We start from the raw sequence: 24,069 nt of genomic DNA on the forward strand, positions 1-24,069 counted from the left end.
ATTTCCAGAGGATGATCATTCTGTGCACACTAACACTCATTAAAAAGGCATTCAGCATTGTACACAAAATGGCACAGCATCCCCTGACATCATGGCACCTTACCATGCTGAAAAGCTTTGGAGAACTTCTGCAGATTATGTTTTGAAATCCCAGCTGCTCTTGCGAAAAGAATTTGTGCGATAAGTCTAGAAGTTGAGATTTTAATTAAAAAATGATGCCACTTCATTTTTAAAATTGGCTCACAAAGCTCTGAGAATGATTTCAAATGCAGACAAAATGGATTGTGTAAATGATTTAAAAAACTAATTTTTGTCTGTATCTGCAAGTACATAGGTTCACATGCCATCAAATAAAACATTGAGAATGGTTTTAACACAGTTGTTACTTTAGTCAGTTGTTAAGAAGGCTATGAAATATTTATATACTTGAAATACCATTATAAGAGGCAGAGTGAACTTATTGGCTTACACATTTGATGGTGTTCCACAAATCTAGTGTCTAAACCTCCACAGCGTTTGACATACTGAATGCATCCCTTACAAACTGGAAGTATACTGTCTGACACATTACTACATTGTAAATGTTGACATTGAGTTCCTTTACCTATATAAATAAAAGACATAACAACACTGAGAAACAAAGGGGTTTCAATAAATCTGGCACCTGGCCAACTGAGCTCAGCAAGGGCACCTATCCCGACATTCTTGCAAATGGTACTTTAAGAGCAGAAGCCAAGTCAGGACCGGAGACAAGTAGTCAGCATCACCTTGAAAAAAGGAGTGATCCAAGAGACTGAACATAGTGCAAAAGGCAGTCTATAATGGGGATTATCTTCTGTTGTTTGTTCTAACCTCACTGCAAAGCTGAATAGCAAGTTTTGATAAGAGCTAATAAGTTTTTCTATCATTTTAATAACAAGAAGTCATTTTTAAAGTTTCAAGATGGCAGGTCAGCTCGATCAAATGGAGTGTACACCATCAGATACTCCCAGAGACACCTGTTAAAGAGGTGACTTTTGGTAGTTACAAGTGGAAAAGAATGTGCCTCCATTCTGTGCTTCCACCATAAAGACAACTACAAGAATAGTTCAGAATTCACTGTCTTGCTCAACCTACTGCCACTTTGAAGTATGCCCCAGATAATATTTCTTTGATTGTTGCTAGATGTTATGCCCTGCGGATCCCATAAAAGAAGAATAACTTTTAAAAGAGAGGAATCCCCATGAAACCAGCGAATAAAAAACATCACTCAGTATAATGTTACATGTTAAAACATTTACTGTAATAAGCCAACTAAAATCACAATAACTTGAACATTAATTAATAGGTAAAGGGTATTTCAAATTTTTAAAAAATGCATTTGACTTTATTAACTGACAGAACTAATGATTTGATGTGCCTCACATCTTTGCAAGCACGTGCATTACTTCCTGCACAAATATGGCACCAAATGCAATCTCACAGTCTTTTCAGCATGGCCTCTGCTATGTAAGGTCCCTCATCTGCTACTTAATCACTTGAGCCCTACAGCCATATTTCATTTGCCCACCCAATTTCTTGCTGTATCTGCATCATAACTTTGTGTGATTTGTATACCATGACAACCAGATCCATCTGTACCCTTGAGTTCTGCAATCTATCTCTATTTAAATAGTGGATTCCTATTCATCTTGCCAAAATGGACTCGTTCAAGATTATGTCAGAAAGAGTTGTAAAAAGAAGGAAAGAAAGATGGCATCATAAGGGAGAAAAAAAAGACAAGAATCAGAAAGCAAATATTAAAAATGTTTACATATTAAAAAATAAAAATTGGAAAGACAAGATTCCACATTTGTAATAGTTCATTTTCAGTGCCAGCATTATTGATTGACAGTCATGAACACTTATTATACGGAATAAAGATAATTTAAGCTGAAATAGCTATGATATGGAGATGACACTGTTGGACTGGGGTAGACAAAATCAGGTGAAGTAACAAAGGCGCAGCACTCCGAAAGCTTGTGATTTCAAACAATCCTGCTGGACTATAACTTGGTGTTTTGCGACTTCTGAAGCTGAAATAGATAAGACTTAATCTGACAATTTTAGTTTGTGTTTTGCAAGTATAGGAATTTTATGTTAGTCCATGGTTTTGCATGGAAAGTCAAACAGCAAGTTACTATGCTAACAGTGGAAGACTTTGGGCAGCATCTTTTGGATTTCTATGTTTCAGTATACCCCCGTCCTTGTTTGGAGTACCTGAAGCAAATGCACTTAAACTGTACTATTGTTATTAATACTGCTGTTAATTTGAGAGAAATTATGGGGCATAAGAACACTACTGCTGTGCTTCATAGGTTAGTGCTCTGGAAATCAAGCCCTGGCTAGACTGGAGTCATCACAAAAGACATAGGTTTTTAATAAATATGCAGAATTCCCCAATTTACCTGTCTTTTCTGCCTAGATTGGCAGAAAGCACAGACTAGGTTTCTGTACTTAACCAGAATTTATTTATTTACTTACTTATTACAAAAAAAGTAAACAATCATGAACTGTTGGCATATAACTAGCCATAATGCAAACTTTAACCTTAACCCTCCAACCTCGTGAGTTTCCCCGTATAAAAACACATAGACAAGAAAAATAAATGGGTGTAATGGACAGAGGGAAAATTGGGAAAACAGTTCAGTGGAACTGTTGAGATGGCTGTAGTGCTGATCAGAAAGCTGCTTCTCAGTCTTCCTTCTCCATATGCATTCATTGGTTTTGCAATTCCTGGGGTGGCAGAGGAAGGTGCCAGGAGGAGAGGGTGGGTTGGTGGGGGGCATGGACCTGACAAGAGAATTGCCACATCAGTCCCCAAGAGGACCAGTTCCACCACAGAACACACCGAAGAAGCCTTCCATGTCCATCAGAATTTTACCTGCACTTCCACACATGTAATTTACTATATCCGTTGCTCCCAATGCGGTCTCCTCTACACTGGGGAGACAGGACGTGTACTTGCAGAGCACTTTAGAGAACATCTCCGGGACACCCACACCAACCAATCCCATTGCCCTGTGGCCGAACACTTGAACTCCCCCTCCCACTCTGCTGAGGACATGCGGGACCTGGGCCTCCTCCATCGCCACACCCTAACCACCTGATGCCTGGAGGAAGAGCACCTCATCTTCCGCCTTAGGACCCTCCAACCACATGGCATCAATGCGATTTCATCTGTCTCCTCATATCCCCTCTCCCACCTTATCCCAGTTCCAACCTTCCAACTTGGCACCGCCCTCATGATCTGTCCTACCTGTCCATCTTCCTTCCCACCTGTCCACTCCACCCTCCTTTCCGACCTATCACCATTGACCCACCTCCATCTACCTTTCACACTACCTTCCAGCTGCCTGCCCCGCCAGCTCCCCCCAACCCCCACCTTCCCCCCCCCCCCCCCCCTTGGCTCACAGCCTCATTCCTGATGAAGGGTTCTTGCATAAAACCTCGATTCTCCTGTTCCTCGGATGCTGCCTGACTTGCTGTGCTTTTCCAGCACCACACTCCCGACCCTAGAGGATAAATCTGATATGATGATACATCTTTGGGTTTAATATCAGACTCAGTTGTTAGGAGGATTCTGAATACTACAGTGCATAGGAGCTTCTTGAGCAGCTCAGCAGTCTGTTGTCCTATAGGTCAATCAGCTTGCCAAGGATGCATTCAGAGGTGGGAGCAGATTACTGCAGATAATAGAATCTGTCGTGAAAGCAAAAATTGCTGGAGATCACAGTTGAACATGAGGGAGCTTGATGAATCAGTGGTTAGCACTGCTGCCTGACAGCACCAGGGACCCGGGTTTGATTCCACCCTCGAGTCACTGTCTGCGTGGAATTTGCATATTCTCCCTGTGTCTGTGTGGATTTCCCTGGTTGCTCAAGTTTCCTCCCACTGTCCAAAGATATGCAGGTTAGGTGGATTGGCCATGCTAGATTGCTTGTAGTGTTCAGGGATGTGCAGGTTAGGTGGGTTAGCAAAGGGATAGATAGAGGGGTGGGTCTGGGTGTTGATATGAGTTGAATGGTCTGCTTCCATACTGCAAGAATTCTAAGATAAGTGCATGAGAAGTGATTAGTTTACTCAGTGTGCTTTATGTCATTGTTGAGTTTGGGATGTATCTTTTAAAAACACTTTTGTTTTTGTGGAAAGAAAATGATGTGATGATCCAATGACGGATAAAGGTGAAAGAACATGTGACCTTTAATGAATGGGGAGGATTGGTTGGCATTCCACAAATCGAGTTACTCGATCAGCTACAGTTTGTACAGAAAGTGACAAAGCACTTTCCTGTTTGCGTTTCTCCAATCTTTGTTGGACTTCATACACCAGGTCCTCCACTTTTCACCTTCTGCTTCATCTTCTCCTCATGCTCCAACACCTCAATGTTTTTGCTAATAGACAGTGGTTTCCTCACGATGGCCAGGTTGTATAGTATGCAGTTTACCAGAATAAATCTGGATACAGTTGGCTTCTCCAGAGATGTCCAGACAACAGAGCTTTTGCTTGAGGATCCTTGTATACTCTATAATGTTCCTTGTGACTCCTTCTGGATCGACTGGGCTTACACTCACTGGAATCTGGAAGAATGAGGGTGAATCTCATGAAAACATATAAAGTCCTGAAGGGATTCTAGATGGAGGAAGAGTGTTCCTGATGTTGCGAAAGTCCAGAACCAGGGGATCAAAGTCCAAGAATAAGGTGTAAGCCATTCACGACTGAATTGAGGATGAGTTTCTTTACTCAGAGAGTTTTAAACCTGTGGAATTCTCTACCACACGAAGCTGATGGGGCCAGTTTGTTAGATGCATTCATGAGAGAACTGGATGTGGTCCTTGTGGCTAAAGGGATCAAGGGGTATGGAGAGAAAGCGGGAATGGGATACTAAAATTGCATGATCATATTGAATGGTTGTGCAGTTTCCAAGGACTGAATGGCCTATTCCTGCACCTATTTGCTACATTTCTGCATTTTAATCATTAAACCTGCCATTCCTATCAGCACAGATTGCCCCCCAAAGTTGAGAACCATGTAAAGAACAGATATTTCCGCCAGTAGCCAGCCACAGATATGCAGTCAGTGGCATGCTACACCATGTGGAAGCTCCGATTTATTGTTAAACTTCATGTTTACTTTATTCGATTGGCTCTAGCAAGAACGAACAAGGTAAAGCTGACTCTATGTATTGAGAGATTCGGTGTCCTTTATTACAGTTGAGATGTTTCTTTTGTCTGCAGTTTGAATGGAGCCAATGTATAATCATTAAGAGTCACTTTGGTCACATTGACAGCCACAGATAATGTTAACTTTGCCTCGTTTTGACTTTGCACTTGTGTTCAAAGCAATTGGCAGATGTCAATAGCAATCTAAAATGCCATCCTTACTAAAGCTGCGATAATAGAACCTCCTCATACAGTTTTGCTGGACTTGTATCCTGCTGAAAGCCCTTCTCCCACCTTCCACCTTCCTCCTCTGGCAATTTGTCCTGGTCTATACACTCTCACCTCAGTCTCCCAGTCGTGCTCAACTCAAAGAGAAAGCCCTCAGAAGGCTACCAATGCTTCAAAGCAATTTTATTTTAAGCACAAGTTTATAAACAAATAACAAAATACTTCACCATCAACTAATTTACTCCCTGCACGATTGAAACTTTAACCAAACATAGCAAAGCTTCAAAAAGCGTACAGTTTCAGGAGCATAATGAAGAGATGATCCAGCCATTAACTTTACTTTATTCATGGCCCCTTCTCGATCATAGAAGCACAGCACCAAAGTTGGTGATGAAGACTTCTTCACTTGATTTGACCCAGCGCTCAGCTGTGCAATGTCGAACGCCAGCTTTTGAAAGCGCAACCCTGATGCAAGCAAACATTTAGTACGTGCAGGTGAACCTCTTTATCAAGGTGTCTTCCAATGCATTTCTATAAGAAATGAGGCTTTGCATCTAGGTCCCACTTCTCACGTATTTAAAGGCTGTATAGATCCTAAAAAGGGTATCCTGGAAGAGTTTACATCACTTATTTTTTTCCTTATTTATCTACAATTATTTAACTTGATGTTGAGTCCCAGAGGCTGTAGGGTCTCCGAGAGGAAAATGAAATGTAGTTCTTCAAACATTGCAACAGGGCTGTGATAGAAATGGTAGAGGGGAACAGAGTCGTGTGTTGAAGCAGCAGGCAACTGGAAGCTCAGGGTCATTTTTACGGAAAATAAGTGTTCTGCAACGCAGTCGCCCAGTCAGCATTTTGTTTTCCCAATGTAGAGACCCTGATGGGAGTTATTTACAGGCTTCCCAGCAGTAGTCAGGATGGGAGGAAGAAGATAAATCAACACATAGAGAAGGTATGTAAGAAAGGCACTATTACAATAATCATGGGGGACTTCAATATGCAAGTGGACTGGGAAAAATCAGGTTGGTAGCAAATCCAAAGAAAAGAAATTTGTGGAATGTCTATGAAATGACTTTTTGGAGCAGCCTGTGTTATAACCAACTAGGAGAAAGGTAATTCTGAATTTGGTGATGTGTAATGAGGCAGGCTTGATGAGGAAGCTTAAGGTGAAGGGACCTCTGAGGGACAGTGACCACAATATGGTAGAATTCACTCTGCAATTGAGAGGGAGACGTTGGAATCAGATGTAACCATATTCCAACTCTGTGATGGTAACATGAGGGAAGTGTTGGCCAGAGCTGATTGGAAGGGGAGCCTAGCAGGGAAGACAGTGAAGCAACAATGACAGGAGTTTAGATAATTTGGGAGACACAGCAGAAATTCATCCCAAGACAGAAGAAATATATTTGAGGCAGACAAGGCAACCATGGTTGGCAAGGGACATCATAAAAGCAAATGAAAAAGCATACAATGATGGTGAAGATTAGTAGGAAGCAAAGGATTGGGAAGCTTTTAGAAGCTAGCAGAGGATAATGAGGAAAAGCAATAAGGGGGGAGAAGATGAAATATAAGTGTAAGCTAGCAAGTAATATAAATGAAGATTACAAGAGTTTTTTTTTAGATATATAAAAGGTAAGAGAGAAGCAAGAGTGTACATTGGACCACTGGAAAATGAAGTTCAAGAAGTAGTAATGGGGTACAAAGAAATGGCAGAGGTACTGAATTGTTATTTTGCATCAGTCTTCACATACCAAAACTTCAAGAGAATCAAGGAGCAGAGGTGAATCTAATGGCCATCACTAAGGTGATGGCAGCAGGTCCAGCAGCATCTATGAACAGAAATCAAAGTTAACGTTTCGGGTCAGTACAGCCTACCCATTCTCTTCAGCTCTAACCTCACGTTATCACCTATTCAGTTTCTTTTCTTTTTTGGCTTACATTCAACAATCCCCTTGTTTGCCTACCATTTTCTCATCTTTCTCTCTCTCAGGTCCAGCTCCACCCATCCACTCAGCTGTCCTCTCCCCACCCACCAAACTTTGTTTTTTAGCATAAATACCACTTTGTCCTGTCTGCTACCAGGTTCTGGTGGATAGTCATTGGACTCAAAATGTTCACTCTGCTTAAACCCCACAGATGCTGCTCGACCTATTGAGCTTCACCAGCAATTTCTGTTTTTTGTTTGAAATCTCCAGCATCCAAAGTTTGTTGTTTCATTTAAGAGTTAACCAAGTTGGTGGGGAGTCCCATATATACCAGACTCTGTATGGACAGCTGGTTTCCATCCCAAAAGGAAACTGGTGAAGTGGGTATTCTTAATTTCACATGCATTCATTAGTTTCATTGTCAAACGATCATGCAAGTTATGAGCAAGAGTAGGTCACTCGACCCCTCGAACCTGTGCTACCATTCAGTCAGAGAAAGTGAGGGCTGCAGATGCTGGAGATCAGAGCTGAAAATTTGATTACTTGATTAGATTTGATTACATTACAGTGTGGAAACAGGCCCTTCGGCCCAACAAGTCCACACCGACCCGCCGAAGCGCAACCCACCCATACTCCTACATTTACTCCTTACCTAAAACTACGGACAATTTAGCATGGCCAATTCACCTGACCTGCACATCTTAGGACTGTGGGAGGAAACCGGAGCACTCGGAGGAAACCCACGCAGACACGGGGATAACGTGCAAACTCCACACAGTCAGTCGCCTGAGGTGGGAACTGAACCCGGGTCTCAGGCGCTGTGAGGCAGCAGTGCTAACCACTGCGCCACCATGCTGCCCACAAAATGTGTTGCTGGAAAAGCGCAGCAGGTCAGGCAGCATCCAAGGAACAGGAGAATCGACGTTTCGGGCATAAGCCTGAAGAAGGGATTCCTGAAGAAGGGCTTATGCCCGAAACGTCGATTCTCCTGTTCCTTGGATGCTGCCTGACCTGCTGCGCTTTTCCAGCAACACATTTTCAGCTACCATTCAGTCAGTCAAGGTTGACCTGGTTACTGCACATTCTTGCCTAACCCAATAACCTCTCACCTCTTTGCTTATCAAGAATTTATCTATCTCAGCCTTAAAACATTTTCAAAGATTTGCTTCAACTTCCTTTTCAGAAAATGAATTCCAAAAACTCTCAACCCCGCGTTACAAACAATTTCTCTTTACTCCTTACCTTGTCTTAAATGGGCAACCTCTTATTTTTAAAAAGTGATCCTATTTCTAAATTCTCCTAAAGAGGAAGTACATTCTACATTGCATTCTGTCAGGACCTCTTAGAATCTTATTGGTTTCATTCAGTTGTCTTACTCTTCTGAACTCCAGCAGACCCAAGTCTAGCCCGTCCAACCTTTCCTAAGAAGGTAACCATTCATTCCAGCTATTTATGCTTCCAACGCATGTGCTGCCTTTCTTAAATGAGTTGATCAATACTCGACACAGTACTTCAGATACTGTCTCACCAATGTCCCTATAACAGAACCAGAGCCTCACTATTTACGTATTCAATTCCTCTCACAATAAAAAGTATCATTTTATTAACTTTCCTAATTACTTACTGTACCTACATAATAACTTTTCACAATTCATGTACTAGCTCATCAAGATCCCTGCGAATCTCAATTCTCGTGCTTAAAAAATTATTCCCGCCAAAGTGAACAACTTCACATTTTCCCACATTATGCTATATATTCTAGGTCATTGCCCGCTCACTGAATCTATCTGTACCCCTTTGAAGGCTTCTTATTTCTACTTGAAGTCTGTGCTGTGTCAGCATTGTAATAATCAGCTCTTTTATTTCCCAGCCTCACTTTGTAAACTGAACTCAGGTTTTCTAGTGTATTGTAATTAGCTTTTATAATTGCGGGTAAATAAGCACAATAACCACTGGCTAAATAAGTTCGGATGCATCTCAACCTAGGTGGTCAAAAGCCTTTGCCTGAAAGGGACAGAAACGATATATTATTGACAGTCAATGATGAATTATAAACCTGATTATATTTTTTATCTCTACCCAGCAGGCTAATGCCAATTTCTGTCCCAAACAACTGTACATGAGGTAGAAGTTGTAAACAGGCCATTGTGAATGTATATTGGATGCAAATTAGGGATAGCTGCAAACAGTTTTGGCAGCTTTCTTTGAAATCTCTTGAGGATTTTGAGGCTTATAAGCAGTCACAAAGAATGTCCTTGCTGCTACAGTCTTACAAAGACCATGCCTGTTCCTCATATCTGGTGCCTGTGTTGATTCCCAATACTCCCATCCACCCGTTTCATTTTGCTATTCTGGGCCCTTCAAAATCAGCCTCCTTGTCCGACTTTGCAATCCCAAATCCAGGAGCTGTCTTGTAGGAGTGTGTTTCATGTTGGAAGCTTGCCTAAACAATATAAATGAGGCTGGCAATAAAACATAATACAACCCATGCTGGCTTCCTCATGAGGAACATTGCACATGCAGCCCACCATCTGCCTAATATACACTCCATATTGACTTCGTCACTAATAATGTGAGAAGGACTAAGATTTTTCTTTGAAATCCCATGAGCTATTGTAAAGCTCATATAAGATCTGAAGCTCTGGTTAAGGGGAACATTTGTTTCCTTTAACCTTAATTTTAACCTTACTTTAACTTTACAGAACCTTCTCTGCACTTAGTTGTTCTGCCCTGGTTTACTGTCAGTAATGCAGAGCAGATGCTGCAATATTTTGACAGTAATATATGTCTTTCTTCATAGACGTAACTATTTAACTCACATTGAATCATTCTATATTTCCTACCTGATAGCTCACACTCAGCACTTCAAGAAAATTGTCAGGATTTTTTTCCCTAACACCAACTATGTTAATAAAACATTCAGAAAATGAAGAGTACAGCTTGACCCCGATCTCCTAATCCTGAGCCAAAAAGAGGTCACACTAAGGCTATGGAGCTTTTAAGATTAAGTGCTTAGGTCATGTGCTATGGTTGAATTACACAGCAGTACTTGATTGAGTGATAGTCTGTTAATGCAAGATGATATTCTGGACTGTACAACTTTCTCGACTCTCTACAGTCAATTGGAAATTAGCTATGAATAATATTGCCTTTAAATATTAAATATCCATGTTCAGGAGTTATGTATCTTAAAGCTCACAGGACTTCCTATCAAAAGTCATAGATGTTCTATGAGTATATCTGAAAGGAAACAGTATCCTTAACAAATATTTAGCAGTAACTTTGGGATGAAAATTGAATAAAACTTGACAGTGGGCATTAGGTTTATGATGCAAAATTAACCCACATCCATTTGTTGTGATACAGCCAGCATGCAAACTTCATGCTACCTATTTATTTCTATGTTTGCATTATGCAACCAACATTGTTTAGCTGCATACCTGAGTTCAATGGTGTTCACTGTTCTATCCATGAAAGCTAATGCACCTCTGCAGCAAATTTACTGGTGACAAAATAGTTTCACATGCTGCACTTTAGTTGATGGCTGAAAAGACCAACACATGAGGAGATAAGGGTTTCCCATACGTTGCTCCTGAGGAGATTGTTGGGTGTTGTTATGGTTACCTGGTTTTGGTGTTTGCACTTTTTGCCAAGCTGTTACAGCCACTGATCAGGGTGATGCATTCGGATCCACATGTAACATTACCTTTTCCCCCTCTGTTGTTGGGTTCTGTCTCCCACACGCGAAAATCAATGCTCAGTGATTTCATAATCACACATGAGAGCATCCTAGAGGCACCCTATAGTCTTCTGCCTTCCAGCTACATTCCCATAAAATAATTTTGAAAATGCATGCATCTTCTAATCTGCATGCCTCAACTGTTTCTGCCTGAAGAGTGTTATTTAAGAGAACTGCCACTTGTGATTTCTTTCCATCAATGCAGTAACAAAAAGTGTATTGGAGACATCAAAACTAAAAATTGTTGAACTTCTTTTCATGGTAGATTTAATCAACTATGCTTCTCAGCAAGTGACTGAGATCATGCAGCTTTCATAATCCAGAATCCTAATGTTATGGGTCAGCCTCTTTCTCTTCCAAGCACGTTTTGTGAGTTGTTCAAAGGTGGTATGTGTGAATAGAGTTTACATCAAGAGTCAGATTATCTGCCACCTCACTACAGAGGACTACTTGTTAGGCCTGATCGTAGGTGGAGGTATGGCACCTGTCCCTAAACCAATTTTCTTGATGTTTGTAGCAAGGGACAACAGGTTACAGACTTGGGAGAAACAATCCACGAGTCTTGGGTTCATAGAGTTATCAAGTCATACAGCGTGGAAATTGACCCTTTGGTCCAATTGGTCCAGGCCGACCATGTTTTCTAAACTGAACTAGTCCCATTTGCCTGTGTTTGGCTCATGTACCTCTCAATCTTTCTGGTTCATGTACATGTCCAAATGTTTTTTTTAAATGTTGTAATTGTATTCGCCTCTACCATTTTCGTTGGCCATTCATTCCATATATGCACCACTCTCTGACCAAAATTCTCTATCGATCACATCTTATACATAATATGCAAACTCTTCGCCTCACCTATGCACACAGAGCACTGCTGCAAGAATCATACCCACATCTCAGATTGCACATGCTAGCAAAACATCAACCGTGACTGACATATCATCCAGACACTTTGCATCACATGGTGGCTCAGTGGTTCGCCACGGCAGCCTCACAGCACCAGGGACCTGGGCTCGACTCCAGCCTTGGGCGACTGTCTGTGTAGAGTTTGCACATTCTCCCCATGTCTGCGTGGGTTTCCTCCGGGTGCTCCAGTTTCCTCCCACAGTCCAAAGATGTGCAGATCAGGTGAATTGGCCATACTAAATTATCTATAGTGTTAGGTGTTTTAGTCAGGGTAAATATAGGATAGGGGTTTACTCTTCAGAGGGTCGGTGCAGACTTGTTGGCCGAAGGGGCTGTTTCCATACTGTAGGGAATCTAATCTAATCTAATCATCCCTTTACAGGATAAGGTGATGTGCAAACAAAGGCAGTGGTGCATAGCCAGCAAGGGATAGGCCTGGTTGCATGCCTTCACTTCAATGGAGGAGAAAGCACTTATTGGCAACTAATGATGCTGTCATACTGAACTCTTCAAGCACAGGAAACTGGTACTCCAGCAGCATCAACATGGAATCTACTTCCTCTCCTGGAAGGAGGGAGTAATGTTCCTGAATATATATGATGCAGAAATTGTGACTCTGTTAAAAGTCGGAGTGACCAGTGAAATTGCATGATTTATTGAGGCATCTTCCTATTGAGCATCATGGGAAGATATTTGCCCATGTTACTGGGGACTGCTAGTCTAGGTGAACTACGCTGAATCCAAATGTGGTTTCAGAACTATAGAATTCATAACAGATGTGACCTTCTTAGTCTGGCAGCTGCAGTAGACGTTCTGTGAACAAAGGAGACCACTAGGTACCTGTGTCAACCCCACAAAGACATTCGATCATGTAAGAAAATTGGTATCTTTTTCCCAGGGTGGAAGGGTCAAATACTAGGGGACACAGATTCAATGGTGCAAGGAGGAAGTTTAAAAGAGATGTGCAAGGCAGGTTTTTCACACAAAGGGTGGTGAGTGCCTGGACCAGGTTGTCAGAGGAGGTGGTGGAAGCAGACACAATAGCAGCATTCAAGAAGCACCTGGACGAATACATGCATCGGAAGAGAATAGAGGGATATGGATCCTTCAAGTGAAGACAGTTTAAGTATGGAAGGGCAAAATGTGTCGGCGCAGGCTTGGAGGGCCAAAGGACATGTCCCTGTGCTGTATTGTTCTTTGTTCTTTGGTGGCCAGCCAGTGATCCTCTTGCTGTGATGAATAAAGTCAGTTGCAGTGGTTGCAGCCTTTTGAGATCTACGGTGAAGTCAGAAAGCGTTGTGTTCAAGTCTTGACACTCTTTGGCAAATCTTTCATGTTGCTGCTCTCGTATGCCTCAAGTTGACTGGATAGGGTTTCTATTACATACCAGCACTTACGAAAAGCTGCTCAGCTCTGTCTGCCTGGGAAATATGATAAAAGTTTGTTAAGTTCTCATCAGAGAATTGCTGTACACTGATAACATTATATGACTGGTTAGACTTTCGTATGCCTGTAAATAATTTGGCTTGACCACTAGGATCAAGAAGAAAAATATCATGGTCCTGGGTGGTTACTGCACCACCATCAATCAGTATTGACAATGTGACACTGAAGATGTTGATGAATTCACGTATCTAGGCTTCGCCATCTCCAGCAATCTGTCACTTGATCCTGAAATCGACAGATGCTTTGTAAAGGTTGCACCCATTATGATCAAACTGAGTGACAATAACAGCAACCTGGTTAAGGCCACTGAACCTGAGTCCACAGTGCACTCCTCCACTGTGGTAAGACCTGAGTAAAATACTCTAGAGAGAAGAGCCTGAAAAATTTCTATCTTCACTGTGTTCATTGGAAGATAAATGCACCTGAACTGGATCAGCCACATTCATTAGATGATGTCAGCTGTATATCCTAAGACTCTCTGCATTGTAAACTGGATATTGAGGTGTAGCCAGCTGCATGTCCATATCTCTGCTCCAAGGACACGTGCAAGCAAGATATGAAAATAGGTATGAAAATGCTCACAACTGGGAGATAGTCATGTCCAAACATGATCTCTGATGGTTGATTATTTTGAGGCTATTGCAAAAGTCAAAGAGAACCACAAAGCACAGCTGTCCAAGAAGAGAACCCAGAGAAAGCCTGTGGAAACATTTGGCTTTTTGATCTTTTGTCATTCAGATGTATATTAGCACAATTTATCTTTAGGTATGAATAATATGTTTTTAAAACCAATAACATTATGGATGTAGAAATATGGTTTAATGAATATGTAAGTGATTCTCTGGGGTAAGTTGTAATGCCATTGTAACCTCAGTAGCCATGTGTTTATGTTCTAATACAAAGATGGACATTGTACAGCTCAGAGCCTCTTGTTCCACCATCTTACCATCATGTACAGTGTAACAATAAGCATCATTCAAGAGCTTCTATGAAGGCTGGTCTGGGCTTGTATTAATACCTGAATAACCCACACAAACATGGTGGCAGCCACAGATGTATCAGTCTAAAGAGTTCACAGATTAACCTGAAGAACCATGAGTCAAGATTGAGCAACTCCCAGACAAGATGGTCGTCAGAAGATTTCTCAAAGGTTCTGACCTGACTGACCACTCAAAGTGATGTAAACCTTTTGATGATCGGCCCCCAAGTGAGGTACAGTGTGCCATCACTAGTGGCTGCATATCCAGACCAGTTCAGCATTACCTGCCCATTCTCAGACCTTTCAATGTGATAACATGACCAATATAAACATTTACATAGGAAGCATAGAAGACAGTTCTCCAGGTATCTCAGATCAACTGCAAAAAATACGGAGGTATGGCATTGAGGGTGAGTTGGAGGTTTGGATTAGGAGTTGGCTGGCTGGAAGAAGACAGAGGGTAGTAGTTGATGGCAAAGGTTCATCTTGGAGTGCCGTCACTAGCGGTGTTCCGCAAGGATCTGTTTTGGGACCATTGCTGTTTGTCATTTTTATAAATGACCTAGAGGAGGGGTTAGAAGGTTGGGTGAGCAAGTTTGCGGATGATGCGAAAGTCGGAGGAGTTGTAGACAGTGAGGAAGGATATAGCAGGTTACAGCGGGATATAGATAAGCTGCAGAACTGGGCAGAAAGGTGGCAAATGGAGTTCAATGTAGCTAAGTGTGAGGTGATTCACTTTGGTAAGAGTAACAAAAAGATGGGGTACTGGGCTAATGGTCGGATACTTGGTAGTGTGGATGAGCAGAGGGATCTTGGTGTCCATGTACACAGATCTTTGAAAGTTGCCACCCAGGTAAATAGTGCGGTGAAGAAGGCATATGGCGTACTGGCTTTTATTGGTAGAGGAATTGAGTTCCGGAGTCCTGAGATCATGTTGCAGTTGTATAAGACTCTGGTGCGGCCGCATCTGGAGTATTGTGTGCAGTTTTGGTCGCCATACTATAGGAAGGATGTGGAGGCACTGGAACGGGTGCAGAGGAGGTTTACCAGGATGTTGCCTGGTATGGTAGAAAGATCGTATGAGGAAAGGTTGAGGCACTTGGGGTTGTTTTCATTGGAGAAAAGAAGGTTTAGGGGTGACTTGATAGAGGTGTACAAGATGATTAGGGGTTTAGATAGGGTCGAGAGTGAGAATCTTTTTCCACGTATAGAGTCAGCTATTACAAGGGGGCATAGCTTTAAATTAAGGGGGGGTAGGTATAGGACAGATGTTAGGGGTAGGTTCTTTACTCAGCGAGTCATGAGTTCATGGAATGCTCTGCCAGTAGCAGTGGTGGACTCTCCCTCATTATGGGCATTTAAGCGGGCATTGGATAGGCATATGGAGGATAGTGGGCTAGTGTAGGTTAGGTGGGCTTGGATCGGCGCAACATCGAGGGCCGAAGGGCCTGTACTGCGCTGTATTCTTCTATGTTCTTCTATGTTCTATGTTCTATCTCCAATTGAAGCAGCAATATCACAGGTGAATAACTTTGTATCCAGTGTGGACCCCATTTCCCAACAGATCCATTTCAGTCAAGGTATGGATGAAACTTGAATAGATTTCCAGTCAATCCTAGTAGCCTTCAATGGAGATTTCAAACCCAGAAATTTAAGTATTATTTTTTGTTCAGTCCAGCATGGGGTCTCAGAACTCAATTAATTCCAACTCAATTAATGTTGTTGCTAATTCATGAGAAAATTTAGTATTGAGAAGTGAGGTCCAGATACCTGGTGACTTCAGTTCACTGCTGTCTGCAAGGAGCATCATGTTGTTCAGCACCAAACAGCATCGCATGGTACATTCCATGGGCACCAGATGCATACATCTCTCATCCACAGATACTAGCATCTGATACCGACAAACCTCAATCCTCATGGCACTTCTCTGATCCATTTACATTGGAAGCATGGCAGACACACCAGAAACTAACATTGAAAGGTTGTTGTAAGGATACTTTCCATGCAGAGAAAGCCTCTGAGCTCATGGATTGGACCAGGCAGCTTCTCAAGGCTGCTCACTTCCTCTCTCAGTGCTTGATCACTTAGTGCATGCTCACAGCATCCATGTCTTGCCTTGCTTTGCCATCGCCATGCTATACATTGGCATTTCAGCCAGAGCCAAAGGTTATCAGTACTGCGGTATCGGCATTCTCTTTACTACGGATACACAGACAGGCTGTTTGTCATTAGAGAATCAAACAGATGATGCGTTTCTGAACAGCCCACCAAGACATCAGTCGAACATCTCCTGCAAGTGCCAGTGTGTGGCAAACATACTGCACACTTATTCAACCAAATGGCCTTGTGATGAGTGGGTGGGGACTCGTCCCTAAGAGGGAGGGGAAGCCACTGTTGGTGGGGAGTCCCAGCACCATTTGTCACAGACACAATCACAGGCACTGTCCAGGTGTTTGGTTTGTTCAAGCTGGGCACAGAAAGGGGAAAAAATTCGACTATAGTCCAGGAAAAGAGCAGTAGTCAGTCCTGCAGGGAAAGCACAAGTAGTCAGGGGAATTGTGTAGCATTATTTGTGGAGCTGCAAACAGAGTGGTCAAGGTTCTCATCAGACATGGTGGAGATGGCTCATCAAAGTCAGTCAGAGGGTCTGGGGCAAGTAGATCTGGGTGTCATTCATTTAATATTGTGAAGAATGCAAGAATGAACTTTAGGAGCAGTTGAGGGATCACTACCAAAACGGCTAGGTGTGGGGTGAAAGCAACACATGAGTAAAAGTAGGGACAAGGATGGTGATGAGGAGAAACTTACTGTGTATGGATGGTAGGATATCAGAGGACCTAGTAGGCAGCAGGAGGGAATTATCACTGTGGCCTCCACAGGGGAAACACAGTGGGCCAGCATAGAAATCAATAGGATTTAATGACAGGAAGGACAGTTGGATGCGAAATTCAATGTGGTGGGAAAGATATAGGTGAAAATGGGCTGTTTGGTAGTGTGAGGTATAAGGAGACATAGTTGTTCTGGGTGATATACTTGGTGACCAGGAGGAGACTGGTGCTAGAGATGTCCACTGTGATCAACATGCCCTGCCATCAGTTGACATTCTATAGTTGTGAAATGCAACTCGCAAGTAGCTGTGACAGGGTCCAGGGTAAGCAGAGTCAGTGTCTGTTTGAGGGGTAAGAGTGAAGATCCACTTCTGCTGGAGGCTAAGATGCTGAAGAGGCAAATATATGATGTAGGCATTTATAAACCCTAGGTACATATAATTTGCAATCTTCCATTTTCAATACATAAGGAGTAAACATATTTAAGGTTCAAACGTTGGTCAAAGGTGGTTTTCACCATGCCTTTGACCCTTGCAAATTGAACACTGGCAACACAATGATACAGAGATTAGGGAGCAATGACTTAAAGAGAGGTGATTACTGGCCGAACATGACCCATTATTTGTGTAATGTCCCTGAGTGCAGTAAGAGCAGAGGAACATTGTTTCATCATTTATCAGGCAAACTTAACCATGGCCTGCACTAAATGAAATGAAAAGTTGAACGTTTGATATAGATTTGGAATGGTAAAGGGGTCAGAGCACAGCAGGCGCTCCGTTTTTTGCTCACTTCACCAGATTGGTGCACGCACTGAGGCTGAAGATAGATGAATGATGGAGACATGGCCCTCCCTGTTGGGGAACCGCATGTCTCCCTCATTGGCAGGATATGCCACAAATGACTGTTCTGAGACACGAGAACCTGTTTCAGTCCTTGTGTTATCAAAGTAGCTCAATTTGAGCAGAGTCCTACACGCAGCTGCTGGAGAGATGTTGGTCATTGGGCTTGTAGTCCTAAGAAGGTGCAGGGGGATGCTGGAGGGGTAGGGCTAACAGCACGCACAGGCCTGACAAGCTGCACCAGACTCAGGGAGAGGTCATAGCCCCAAGGCTCATTGAGCTGCAGGATCTCACAGGATTGGAATTTTTCAGCCCTGACTCACACTTATGATGTAACATGTCGAATGCTGGAACAAGACCTGAGGGATGCAGGAGTGGAAGGCCATTCTCTCCCAGTGGCTGTGATGGTGACAGACGCTTTGAACCTCCAACGACTGGTTCATTCCAGGGAGTTCTCAGTCATGCACCCGCAAATGAAACAGACCAGTGATCAATGTCATCTGTGCAGGATTACACCAATTCATTTCATTCCTGATGAAATGGTTAGTGCTGCAACAGTGGGATTTGGCAACATAGCTAGATAGCCCCAGGAAAAGGATGGAATCACACAGCTCACACGTGGCACTAAGAGGGCTATATCACAATGCTGCAGAATTCTTCAACAGAAATAGGTTCCATTCTGTTAATGTCCAAGTGATTTGTGATCACCATTACCACTTCCTGGAAGTAACTGCCATGATTTCTAAATTCTGGAGCACTCATGTGTAGCTGGTAGATCTGAGGGTCCAGATGTCTTGCAATGCTAGTTCCTGGGGACAGGGGCTACCCACTGTGACCATGGCTCATGACGCCACTACACAATCTCCTGATACAGAACAAAGATATAATGCTGCCAATGCCTCAACCAGGGCCCTAATGGAAAAGAGTATGGGACTGCTGAAGGTGCATTTCCACTACTTAGACTAGTCTTAGGATGAATTTTCATGATATTCTGGACAGAGCATGCCACATCATCCTGTGCTCTGCACATTCAGAGTAGACAAAAGTGAGGAGTGCAGATGCTGGAAATCTGAGTCTAGATTAGAGTGGGGCTAGAAAAGCACAGCAGGTCAGACAGCATCTGAGGAGTAGGAAAATCGGCATTTTGGGCAAAAGCCCTTCATCAGGACTGATGATGAGGTGATGTGTCAAGGGTAGAGTGGTGCTGGCAAAGCACAACAGGTCAGGGAGCATCTGAGGAGCAGGAAAATTGATGTTTCGGTGATGTGGTAGATTGAGGAGCTGAGGGAACTGGAACAGTCTTCCAGGAGATAATAAGAAAACTGAAGAGGAAGAAGCCCTTCTTGACCATAATTTGTCACTACATGGCAGATGGGACCTGATTAACACTCAATTCCAGTAGATCAGAGCTGTCCATCATGATATGTAATAAAGGCAAAATGCAGCAGATGCTGGAAATCTAAAACAACTGGAGATACACAGCAGCAGTAGAGCATCTGTGGAGAGAGAAACTGGCTTAATGTTTCGAGTCCAGTATGCTTCTTCTGCAGAATAGAAGCTTCTCGACCTGTTGAGTTTCTCCAGCATGCTCTATGTTTGTTATGCAAGATAATAAAGTTATTGGTCATGATGCCAACATTTGGGTTTGCACTGCAGGGACAAACCATTGGTTTTGTCTGTGTTCACCTTTGGTGGCTATAAACAACAGCTCAGGTTTGGAAATGTCCAGTTGCTTACTTTCATGTGATGGCATTCCCCAAAAGACAATGACTAGTTATGGGTCTCCAGTGGGCATTGGAGACTGAGTACTGGTGACTTACAGAGGGTAGTTAGGCAAGATTTAGAACTGGACAGGGTAAATTCTGTAGGCTGGTAGTTAAACAGTGACTAGAGTGAGTGAATGGGATTTTACATGCAAGGAAATGTCAGCCATGACACGTATGTGCTATGAGCAGTGTGGCTGCTGTGCCATTATGGTGTCACTGAGGGCATGGTGGATTATCAATGCTTTTCGGAGTGCTTTTCCTCTATTCCCTGTCTACATGCCTCTTGAACATTGCTATTGTATCTGCTTCTACCACCTCCTCTGGCAGCACATTCCAGGCACCTACCATCCTCTGTTAAAAAAAACTTGCCTCTCACATCTTCTTTAAACTTTTTCCTTTTTACCCTAAATCTATGTGCCAGAGCAAATGACATTTCTACCCTGGGTTAGAAAGACTCTGACTAGCCATTCTTTCCATGCCCCACATAATTTGGTAAACGTCTATCAGGTTGCCCTTCAGCCTCTGATGTTCAAGTGAAAACAAACCAAGTTTGTTCAATCTCTCCTTGTAACTAATACCCTCCAGACCAAATAACAGGCTGGTAAACTTTTTCTGTACCCCCTGGTAGTGTGGTTGCACACAATATTCCAAATGTGGCCTAACTAAAGTTCTATACAGCTGAACTAAGACTTGCCAATTTTTCTATTCTACGTCTGACCAATGAAGGCAAGCATGCCACATGCCTTCTTCACCAACTTAGCACATTCAGGGAACTGTGAACCTGTATACCTAGATCACTTTGGGTTCTAAGAGTTCTGCCATCTACATTAGACCTTCCAAAATGCATCACCTCACATTTATCTGGTTTAAACTCCATCTGCCATTTCTCCCCCAAGTCTCCAGCCTCTCTCTATCTTGTTATAACCTTTGACAATTCTCCTCACTAATGGCACCCCCCCCCCAATCTTTGTGTCATCCACAAATTTACTAATCAGGTCACTTACATTCTTCTCTAAATCATTTCTATATACTACAAAAAACAAAGTCCCAGCAGTGATCCCTGCAGAACACCACTGGTCACAGATCATCAATCAGAAAAATACCCTTCCACTGCTACTCTCTGTTTACTTTATTTTATTAAACAAATTACAAAAACAGTTTACAACAAACAGTTACATTTACAGCTGCATACAAGAGACAGCAATTTTACAAGGGAGAGGAGCAAAGCCAGGTCCCAAACCCTACCATTCAAACAGTTTACAGGGATATGAGGACAAACCTCAAATCCCAGTTTCACAAGCTACTCTCTGTTTACTAAGACCAAGCTAGATTTACATCCATTTTATCACTTATCATGTGTGGTGATTGGAACCAGGTGGATCTTATTGACTATGAGATCCTTGATAGGGGTTGTTAACATGGGTTAATCAGGGAGTTCTGGCAGACAAATGCAAATGGAGACACTCCCTTTTTGTTTTCTAGAGAACCTTCTCCTCTGGTTTTGGCTGCACTTCAGTCCCACGCTCCTGATCTTTGGGCTCCCTGTGCAGAGCGGGGAGGGTAGGTCAGAGGATCTCCTCATGGTTCTGCTCCTGGGCCTTGGCAAACTGGCCATAAACAGGTCCAAGCAGCGGGCCGTGGAGGGGGTCGTTAGGGCTGACCGCCTGCCCCTCTTCTGCGGTTACGTTAGGGCCCGGGTGTCTCTGGAGAAGGAGCACGTGGTGTCCACCAACACCCTGGAGCTGTTCAGGAAGAGGTGGGCACCACAGGGAGTGGAGTGCTTTATTTCCCCGTCCAACTCTATTTTGATTTAATCCCTGCCCTCCCCTTTACTTTTTTGATCACGCAGCATTACCCTTTGATGTGAAGGGCACTGCTTGTCACTGGCCACATTGGTGTTTCCTTTCTTCCTGGTGGTGGGAAATGAATAAAGATTTGTACACGTGTTATCTTTCACTGTGTCTCACTCCTGCACACACACAACATAGGGAAAAAAAAACAAAAACAAACAGGGGACTCAGTCTCCTCACTTCAGGGACTGACTCTGAGCTGGCTGGCTGACCACAGCCACTGTACTGTGCACATGTAAATAAAGGGTGACTTGGCAACAGGATGAGCGCCTCTCTCCATTATTTCCACCATGGGTCCGAGGTAATTTCACCTCCTGCATCAGCCTGGCATGAAGGACCTTGTCAAAGGCCTTGCTAAAGTTCAAACAGACGACATCCAACACTTTTCTCTCATTAACCATATATTAAATTTTAGGGGAATTCTTTAAATTAAACATTTTAGATCATGTTAATAAAGTATTTCTAGTTGAGACCTAGAAAAGTACTCAGGTGAGATTTAGAGATAACCTTTAATGAACATATAGATGAACCTCTGAGTTAACCTGTGATGTCATCTTGCCCACTGTAGTCACGTGTTAGTGTTCTGCCGAGAGGTTGTGCACTGTACAGTTTAGAGCCTCCTGTTCCATACCTGCTCATCAAGTACATGTAATAATAAAAAAGTGTCTAATGGTTGTTAAGAAACCTGCCCTGAGCTCAAGACCCAAAAATAATGCATTAAAATCAAAGCAACGAACAAAGTAAAGTATGAGAACATTTTCTGTATTTGATTTATAAGTATGTTTAGCTCCATTGTGAATTTAAATTTTCTTCTTTTTGCTAGCCGTGTTCAAGTTGGATAATGGAAAAACACTTCAGCCACTGGCACATAGGGAGAGGATTGTGATTGTTGAAGGACAGTCATCTCAATTCCAGGGCATCTTTGCAAGAATTCCTCAGGGTAGTGCCCTCGGCCTAACTATCTGCTTCATCAATGACCTGCCCTTCATCATAAGGTCAGAGATGGGGATGCTTGCTGATGATGCACCATGTTCAACATCATTCACAATTCCTCAGATACTGAAGTAAGATTGGGCTGACAAGTGGCAAGTAACATTCACACATATAAAAAAGGCAATCACTATTTCCAATAAGAGACAATTTAATCACTGCCCTTTGACATTCAGTGGTGTTACCATCACTGAATCACCTACTATCACATCCTGAGTTTACCATTGACCAGAATCTCAACTGAATTCACCACATAAACACAGTGGCTACAAGAGCATGTCAGAGGGTAGGAATACTGCAGTGAGTTACTCACTTCCTGACTCCCTAAAGCCTGTCCACCATTCAAAAGGCACAAGTCAGAAGTGAGATGGAATACTTCACACTTGCCTGGATGGGTATAGAATCATAGAATTTCTACAGTGTGGAAGCAGACCATTCAGCCCATCAAGTCCACACCAAACCTTTGAAGATCAGCCTACACAGACCCACCCCTCTATCCTATCCATGTAATCCTGCATTTTCCATGATTAATCAACCTAGTCTGCACATCCCTGGACACTATGGGCGATTTAGCATGGTCAATCCACCTAACCCGCACCTCTTTGGTCCTTGGGAGGAAACCCACACAGACATGGGAAGAACATGCAAACTCCACGCAGTCAGCCAAGCTTAGAATTGAACCCAGGTCCCTGGAGCTGTGAGGCAGCAGTGCTAGTAACTGAGCCACTATGCCACCAATAATGGAGCTCTAACAATACTCAAAAAGGTTGACACCATCCATGGCAAAGCAACCCACTTGATTCCACCATATCCGTAATCATCCACTCCCTCCATCACTGACGCTCAGTAGCAGCAGTCTCCAAAACGCAATATCTACAAAATGCATTGCAGAAATTCACCAAAGATTCTTAGACAGCACCTTCCAAACCCACGACCACTTCCATTTAGAATAACAAGTGCAGCAGACACATAGGAGCACCATCACCTGCAGGCTCCCCTGAAAGCTACTCACCACCCTGACTTGAAAACATATTGCCATTCCTTCACTGTTTGCTGGGTCAAAATCCTGGAATTTCCTCCCTAAGGGCATTGTGGGTCAATGCACAGCACACGAGCTGCCAAATTCAAGAAGCCAACTCACCACCAATTCCTCAAGGATGACTAGGGACAGGTAATAAATGCTGACCAGCCAGCGAATCCCATATCACACGAGTGAATTTTAAAAAATTATGTTATATAGATAAAAGTCAAATGTGTAAGTTGTGTTGAGATTATGTTCTTAATCAAAATTTTTATAGAATTCTTAAAGTCAGCAAAGGGTCTGTTGCCTCGTGTGTGATGCAGAATCATGCTAATAACATAAACGAAGGGCCTGTACATGCTGAGAAATCTTTTG

The 24,069-nt window shown here is 42.8% G+C and overlaps 1 long non-coding RNA gene across 1 annotated transcript in view; it reads right to left on the bottom strand.

Annotated features, from left to right (window-relative positions):
* LOC148149882 (uncharacterized) overlaps positions 1–7,232 on the bottom strand; it is a 39,817-nt gene extending 32,585 nt beyond the window's left edge. The window contains exon 1 of the long non-coding RNA XR_015757081.1: positions 7,160–7,232. This is a non-coding gene — a long non-coding RNA (uncharacterized LOC148149882). The remainder of the gene's footprint in view (positions 1–7,159) is intronic.
* Between the last annotated feature and the right edge of the window lie 16,837 nt (positions 7,233–24,069).

The sequence above is a fragment of the Chiloscyllium plagiosum genome, unplaced genomic scaffold, assembly GCF_037043375.1.
Source record: "Chiloscyllium plagiosum isolate Xiang-an unplaced genomic scaffold, Cpla_swu_hap1 HiC_scaffold_5, whole genome shotgun sequence".
NCBI lineage: Eukaryota > Metazoa > Chordata > Chondrichthyes > Orectolobiformes > Hemiscylliidae > Chiloscyllium > Chiloscyllium plagiosum.